The sequence below is a fragment of the Salvelinus fontinalis genome, chromosome 18, assembly GCF_029448725.1.
Source record: "Salvelinus fontinalis isolate EN_2023a chromosome 18, ASM2944872v1, whole genome shotgun sequence".
NCBI lineage: Eukaryota > Metazoa > Chordata > Actinopteri > Salmoniformes > Salmonidae > Salvelinus > Salvelinus fontinalis.
This window is the reverse complement of record NC_074682.1, coordinates 36,135,384-36,144,270: the sequence shown is the minus strand read 5'-3', so window position 1 is coordinate 36,144,270 and position 8,887 is coordinate 36,135,384. Positions and strand designations below refer to the sequence as shown.

The following is an 8,887-nucleotide window of genomic DNA, read 5'->3' as shown; positions in this document are numbered from 1 at the left end:
ATTTGAGGATGGATCTAGTGTTTTCAGTAAAAACTGAGATTTTGATTGTATGCTGTTTTTTTCCTCCGATAAAATGTTCTTTATTTTTGTGATTACAGTTTGGAAAAGGTAGACCTATATTAGAAATCTTAATTAAGAAATATTTTTGGCAAGCATGATATAATAAATATGTGCGGAGTCTTGTACTGCAATATACCGTAAATGGCACAGTGGCACAAGGCACATTCGAATGGTTCTCAAAACTAACTTTAAAAACATAAATGGTATAAATCCTAGATGTGCAGGGTATATTTTAAATGTTTTATGAATGTGCACCTCACACAAAAATATAAACACCACCAAAATAGAAGTTTGATCTTCCATATCCTTACCATTCGAACCCACCCGCATCATGCAGCTTGCGCAATTATCAGGAGTCCATAATGAAGTCACTGGTCCACTACGGATTATAAATGGCTTTAGATCACCTCAGTTAGTCGGCAAAGGGTTTTTTCCGAGTTGATATATTTCCTTTCAATATTAGATATTCTAACCGAGCAATACAAAGTTGAATCCTGCTGTTTTCCAGATCATGAAACATTTCCATAAAAGTTTTTACTAACTTAGACCGTCATTGTAAAGAATAATTTGTTCTTAACTGACTTGCCTAGTTAAATGAAGGTTAAATAAATAAATAAAATGATTCGATCCTCAACTCGAAGCGCGGGGTATGGTGCCATTGCAACGACAAACCTAGGGACCCATCTATGCAGTCTATGTCATCACAGGTCGGTGGATCAAACTACTTCTGAAATGTAGGAAGAAAAATAATACAAATAAACAAATAAAAACTTCTGAAATGTAGGCTGAGGTTGTGACTGAAGTCAGGCGTTTGACAAGCCAGCCTGTTTCAGGTAAGCCTATGGGAAACCAACAGCTCTGGTTGTTTTTTATGTTTAAAAGTATATTTTAAACGAGGAGCTCTAAATCATGCATTGACGTCAATGGGTAGCCTAATGTGTGAAAATTCGAGTTACACACGTGCGTGCTCTAAGTTCCCTAACATAGTGGTCTCGTATAGGCTAACTAATAGGGTCAACTGTGCCCCATTGCTATCAAATGAGCTGCTGTCATAAGACACTTGGTCAGAGCAATCACGATAGAATCACATTTTGGAGCCATGTTGTCCAACTACAGGCTAAACCCAGTTCTAAGAGAGTTTATTGTAAGGTCTTCAAGAAACAATTGGCAGAGGTATATTTTTTATTTATTTAACTAGGCAAGTCAGTTAAGAACAGTCTTAATTACAATGATGGCCTACCCCGGAAGACGCTGGGCCAATTGTGCCCCGCCCTATGGGACTCCCAATCACGGCATGGAATCAAACCAGGGTTTGTAGGGAGGTCTTTAGCACTGAGATGCAGTGCCTTAGACCGCTGCGCCACTCAGGAGCCCAAATATATAAAGAGAGAGGACCAAGGTACTTGCTTTCAAGTAGTGTGACATGTTTGTCTAAACAGTGATAAAATGTGAAGGCTTGGTGTTGTAAAAATATGTTCTTCAATAGCCTATAAACGGCATTACATTTTAGAAATGAACTTAGAGAAAATCGTCAGAGCTACAGTCGAGAGAGAGGTCACAAAGGACAGAAGAAATGGATGAAGGAAGAGATAAAGAGTGAGGTTGAGGTAGCAAAGAAAGGGGAGATAAAATAAAGAGTTGGAGAGACAATTGAGAGAGAAAAAAGAGCACAGGTGATAGAGGGAAAGAAAAAAGGTGAAGATAAAGAAGAGAGAGATGGACCCAGAAAGAGAGATGGCTCTGTGTGCACGGGCCAATCCTATCATTTATCAGAGCCCTGGAAGATCTACCATCAGAGCACCTCTGAGTGATGTTGCTCACTTGCCTCCGCCTCCATCATACCAAACCTCAGTGGGCTATGACTGCAGTTCCACGAGCTGTGGCAATTTTCATAAAGCATCGGGGTGCTGATCTAGGGTCAGTTTTACCTTTTAGATCATAATAAATAAGAGGGGGACCTGATCCTAGTTCAGCACTCCTACTCTGAGACGCTTTGTCAATAGGGGCCCTGAGCTACTCTCAACATCCCCATGTAGGCTAATAGAGAGCGCAGTAACAGGTCAGTAACATGAACATTTCAACAACTTTGGTAGTCAGCAAAGAATGATTAGAATACAGGTTTCATTATGTAGGCTAAATAAGGATGTACACCTTCAAAGCACTCAAAAGCAAATGTAACATTAGGTAAAGGGTGTCAAAACGGGTATGCCACATGTGGCCAAGCACAAGATGTATGGACGTTTTATATCACCCATCATCACTTTTCTAATAAATTGTTTGTGAAGCATCTATGTAGGTCTCGTGATGGGTTATGATGGTTTCATTAAGCCCAAGAAGTTAAACATTCATTTAAACGATCCTTTATAATACATTTTGATACACAGGAAATACTAATTTCAAGCTGAACAAAGATATAGGCGTTTCCTTCATATTCCCAATGTGTTCTCTATTACAGATGTCTTGCGGGTAACATCTTGAAAAGGTCTAAAAGCAGCTCCCGTGCGTGAAGAATATCAGGAAAAAGTGGCACGTGCTGGTTATTTATGCAAAGGAAATTAGTTATCGTGTAGCCTAACACTATGACTAATGTTTTTTTGTGTTAAATAGCCCAGATAAACTAATACTTGAACAGGATAATAGGCTACATGGTAACCCCTTTCAATTAAATCCCATGGAAAATGTGTTCGACACTGTACAAGTTCAATGCAATCGAAATGCATGCAGAATGGCATACGATGATTATTGTCTGATTATTGACCTCGACGTTCTGGTAATAAATACGCCCACATGTACGTGAGTAGGCCAACAGGCTATTAGGACTAAGAAAATAAGAAAATATATTAGGCTAGTGCAACTTGAGAGATATGATTTGGTAAAATTAGCATATCAACCCCTTACAATCTCAGAGCCTATATAATGACTAACATCTAAAAAACGTAATTATGAAACTGGCCATTCAAAAAAACAAAAAATATCCCACTTTAACAACACACCAAAAAGGATAACACATCATCTTTAGCCAGTTCTATAACTGCCTACAAAGAAGTAGGCTACATTTAATTGACACAGCAAGTTCTGGTCTTGAAATTAATTTCCGATAATTTCTCGATAGGTTTCATCACTTTTATCAGCAGTCCTTCTGCTACAGAATTCAGTGAGCATCATGGTTAAAGGAAAAAGGCAATTAGCCTAATTCAATTAAAAACGATAAACTTTCGAGGTTTAAGTGCAGCCAACAAAACATGTTTTAAAGTTGGGCTAGATCTATATTAACTTGTGCAACCGTGCAATATTTTTCCGTCTCTTAAATGAAGTTTAACACGGTAAATGACTGCTGGCAAGTTAATGTCGGCCATAAGAAAAATGTGGATTATGGTGGAAAACAACAATTGACTAGTCACTATTGATTTCGGCATTATGCTGACATGTTTTTGGGGGAAACAAGGGAGAGAAGTGAGAACGGTAGTGAGTGGGGAGATCACATCTGGTACGTTCAGAATCTGAAAGTTGCTCACATTTGTCAGATATTGCTTGAAAAATAAACAATTACAGGGCAAAACAACGATATCAGAACGCTGAAGTATAGCCTACACGTTAAAAAAAATTAACGTTAAGAAAATACAAATGTAAGAAAATAGGTTTCTGCTGCATCGGAATGAATTTGTCACGCCCTGGCCTTATTATTCTTTGTTTTCTTTATTATTTTAGTTAGGTCAGGGTGTGACATGGGTAATGTTTATGTTTTGTTGGTTTTGGGTGTTTATTTGGTAAAGGGGTTATGGGGTGTAGTAGATGGTTTTGTGTTGAGTGTATATGTCTAGCGTTGTCTATGTTGGTTAGTTATCTAGGAGAGTCTATGGTTACCTGAATGAGTTCCCAATTAGAGACAGCTGATTTCGGTTGTCTCTGATTGGGAGCCTTATTTAGGGTAGCCATAGGCTCTCATTGGTTGTGGGTAATTGTCTATGTAAGAACGTTAGTAGCCTGTATGTTTGTGCACAACGTTTGTAGCTTCACGGTCGTTTTGTTGTTTTGTTGTTTTGTTGTTTTGTTAAAGTGTTTTTGTGTCGTGTTCATCTTCGTGTTGTTAAATAAAAGAAGATGGCTTATTTTCCAAAAGCTGCATTTTGGTCCGTTAATCCGCCACACGATCGTGACAGAATTAGATTAAATTCAGGCTAAAGTGGGGATAATGTTATACAGACCATTTCAAATACTTATTTTTTCACTCGTTGCAAATTCACTTCAATTAGAAACATCAAATTGCATGTTTACTGGTGTTTACAGCTCTTCACTTACTCCTCGACTACATTGCTTTCCTTGGGTGATTGGAACTTGCTCCCCGTTTCAACTTAGACCTTTCACCTCTGACTCTCCTTGGGCTGACTCGGTCACCGGGTTGGAGAGGCAACACTCAGTTGACTAAATATTCAAAGAAATTCTCTCAATCGATTACCAACAAACCACTCCAACTCCACTAATCTGTCACAGGCTATACTGCAAATTGAAATCGGCCTGGCGTGAAGTTGAATACGTTGTTATTTTGTAGAATCACCTCAGAATAGGAACTTGCACATTTAACAATGATGCGTACCCTTTTTTTTACTCACTTTGAAATTCAGGGTGTTCATTTATTTTTGTATAAGATTGAAAACATGTTAAATCATAAAGATTATTATTAACATATTCATAAAATAATGTTTGTTTATAAATTAAACTTTATTATTATCATGACAATAAAAAGGTTGTTGTAATGTGTAATTAATATGAGCAGGTATATTATTCATATTAATTTTATTAGCCTTAGTTCACCCGGTGATCCTTGGCATTAAGTGCAGGGACACATACTTTTAATGAATTGACTCGAACTTTAGTTTGTTAATGGACAAATCACATTGTATAAGGGCTGGTCCCGCTATTTACAGAACCATGAGCTTGGGTCTGAAACAATCGATGTTAGCGAAATAGAAGAATAATGAGCACCCGGTTACATTAAGATCATTGATGGTATAGGCATATACTTTTTATTTATCGTTTAGGGAGGGCACTTCATAATATCAACTTGGAGAGATCCGTTATTTTAACGTGACCATCATAACATAAGGCTGCCGAAATAAAGGTAACAGAGCTCCCTTACAGTTTATCCTCAATGTTGTGTAAAATAGTAGATATAACAGGCCTGCATGCCTGATTCATGTAGACGACAAATGAAAATGAATGATTCTTTCCATCTGAACAGCCTATGCAGAAACAAAGGGCCCATAATACTGGGGTATTCAAACTCTTCTAGTTCTTTGTCTACCCTATTGTAGCATATCATACTACCTAATGTAAAGTAACATATCATACTATCTAATGTAAAGTAACATTTCATACTAAATGGAGTGGGACGGATTTTAGTCAAATATAATAGCCTATGTTTAGTTGTGAGACCACAGCCAGCGTACAAAGAGGCTTCAATCTAGAGCGAGCTGATGTTGCAAGTCTGTGAGAGAGTGAAATATTGTTTTCAGTCGGATTGAACGCAAACATGCAGCTTCTCTCTGCCTGCCAGAAGTTAACGTCTCTGCAGTATAAATTAGCAGCATTCAAACGCAGAATTGCCTAATCCGTATTTAAGTGTTTTGCATTGTTATAACCACACAATTCAATTGGAAATAAGAATAGAACCAAATGTCACCTCAAGAACAACGTGGTCAGTATTTGCTAATACATGACGGCATACCTGTTTATGTTCTGGTATTGATACTACTCAGTAGTAAACCTCTGTTAAAAGTAATACTTGATGAACTACACTGGGAATTCCTAGTGGGATATAGGCTATCCAGCTCATGCTTTCTATTTATGGAGATTCTATCCGAGATTGGGGCACCATTGCGTGTGTTCAATATCTGCTGTTCATAGCGGAATTATTCTGTTGATTATGTGTTTTTTAGCAACCTACTAAAGAGGTTCTATGTTTCATGGTGACTGATGGGTTTTCGTTGCACTTCTCTGTTCCGACACTGTTTGCCTGGAAGTATTTTCCAGCACCAGCTGACAACTCCGAGTCCACACCCACTATGCCACGTGCACTGTTACGCAGGCCTTCAGGCTGCGTAATCCTGAACGAGCACGTCGAGAGCAACAAGCAGTTCGCAAACAACTTTTGCCTGCACAGTATTTTAACATGTTTCAAGATTGTATGCATAGTAAAGAATCGCATATTTGGTTATTGACTATGACAGCTACCCGACATCTGACGTTAATTAAAAGTATACAACTTTTGGTGAATCTTTCTTGAATTTCAGCGAAAGATTATGCTACGGTGTGTGTAGATAGAGGCTTTCACCTTATCAATGGAGATGAACAGTCGGGCTATTATTATAGCTGAGGTTAAGCACATTTTGCGTATTCGCAAATGTTCATGTTTCATTGTCATTCTTTACTCATGTTTCACTATCAACAGGTCAAAAAATTCGACTCCGGTGGGACTCGAACCCACAACCTTTGAATCACCACGATCTTTAACCTAGAAGTCCAATGCGCTATCCATTGCGCCACGGAGCCACTGAATATTGGGGAAGTAGTTTCAAATACGACCCTCGGCCTTGAAACATGCCCATCTTTTTACCTACACACTATGTCAATGTTAGGGCAGTTACGAAATAGGCTGCACACGATTTGAAGTAAAATCCAAAGTCAAAAAAATCCATCAAACGCTTTTATTTTGGGTGGTTTCAAAATAGATGACCCAAGCTGTAGCCTACAATAACTCAAGTTTTTTGGTCACATATTATTAGCCTACATAGACCCATTATAAACTCATCACAACCGTTACATTACTCCAGCACAGTCACAGTACCATCTCTTACATATTATGAAATTGATGGTCTTTCGTTACAATATTGTACTGGCGGTTTGAGACAGTCAGTCGAGGACATTTCTGGTAGCGAAAACCAATCATATCCCTGTTCCTACCAAGAAGTTACGAAGAATTGCCCTCACCAACCAATCAGAGACGGCACCGCTACCAAGACGTTACCATGAATTGGCCAATGAGAACAGAGCTGTGGAACACCGCTCACACAGCGATGACCGCTGGCCTTGGCGCGGTTCATGACGCTTCCACATAAAATTGGCTTATCAGAGTAAAAGTAGATAGATATTTGGTTGAGTGAGGTTCCCATTTATTGCATGATATAACATACATAGTTTCCCTGCAAAAGATTACCTTAGAAAGGATGCAGAGACGTGTATTCCATGTTGTTCTAGTGAGGCGGAAAGAACCGTGTGCTCTACTCTCACCTGTGCGAACACTTTCTTATTGTATACATACCTAGGCTACACACAGTCAGGTAAAAATGATTGGCACCCTTGATAAAGATGAGCAAAAAAGACTATGAAATAAATAATTCAAATACTGAGCTATATTGTATGCAAAAAAAATTATATGATTATTTTACATTAATACAATTGCTCAGAGAAGGAGATTTGGTTTAACTTTGTTTTTTAAAATGTGTTAAAATGATTGGCACCCCTGTTTTCAATACTTTGGCACCCTCCCCCTGCAAAGATAACGGCACTGAGCCTTTTTCAAAAATGTTTTATTTGATTGGAGAACACATTGGTAGGCCATTCCTCCATACAAAATCTTTCCAGATGTGAAGGATGTTTTTTTCTCTTTTTAACAAAAATATATGCCTTATAGAAATAGGACATGTTAATCACAAAACATAGCGTGACTGCAGAAAAGCTGTTGTTAATCTAGGTTGTCGACTGTGCAAACCACAAGGTTGAGACAAGATGTAAAAATGCTGAATAACAAGAAAACAGGAACTGAGGAATGTGTAGGAAAAATGCTGAATAACAAGAAAACAGGAACTGAGGAATGTGTAGAAACCGACAACTCAGCTCAATCTTCACAAACACCATTCCGGACATCTTAATCCTGAGGGCTGTGGGGCTGGGACCAGCTTGGGCACCACCGATAGGCTAGCAAGTTTAAACCACGCTAAGCCTCTTTTATACTGTGACAGAGGTAGTTCCAACTTTAGAGTTGGCTTGTCACAGTATAAAAGAAGATGTCTGTACTATTTCCGTCAGTTCTCTGCTTTACCCTGCGTGGTGATACAGTGAACCCGTATATACGAAAATTGCATTTACCATTTATCGCTTATGTTAAATAAAAATACTTAAAGTATATTCGGTGACTCTGAATCACATTTTATCCTGATACCAGATTTGATTGACGCAACCCTTTACAAGATCAAATATGGCCATTGCAAAATGTTTATTTTGTGGTAAACTAACCATTTCTTTGTGGAGTTGGATGTGTGCTTGGGGTTATTGTCTTGCTGGAAGATCCACTTGCGGCCAAGTTGCTTCCTGACAGAGGCAACCGGGTTTTTTGCTAAAATAACCTGGTACTTGGTAGAATTCATGATTATGTTGACCTTAACAAAGGCCCCAGGACAAGTGGAAGCAAAACAGCCATAAAACATCAAAGATTCACCACCATATTTTACAGTAGGTATGAGGTTCGTTTCTTCATCCTTCCTTCGACACTGGTGTGTGTGGCCACTCATGTTTTACTATCAACAGGTCAAAACCTAAACTCCAGTGGGACTCGAGCCCACAACCTTTGAATCAGTTCAACCCTTTACTTAGAAGTCCAATGCACTTTCCATGACAAGGATATTGTTCATCAATCGAGGTTGTAAAACTAGGAATTAATAATTGTGGCGAATTCACCGGGAATTTATTTTAAGCAAAAATGAACATACTGGCCGACACGGTCCTGAGATAGCTGCTGTATTTAGCCTAGAATTGTGTTTCTCATGCTTTC

At 38.6% G+C, this 8,887-nt stretch overlaps 1 non-coding gene across 1 annotated transcript; it reads right to left on the bottom strand.

Moving 5' to 3' along the window:
• Positions 1-6,519: 6,519 nt before the first annotated feature.
• Positions 6,520-6,609, bottom strand: trnar-ucu (transfer RNA arginine (anticodon UCU)). The gene is given in 2 exon segments: positions 6,520-6,555; positions 6,573-6,609. It is a non-coding gene; the product is annotated as a tRNA-Arg (tRNA).
• Positions 6,610-8,887: the final 2,278 nt, after the last annotated feature.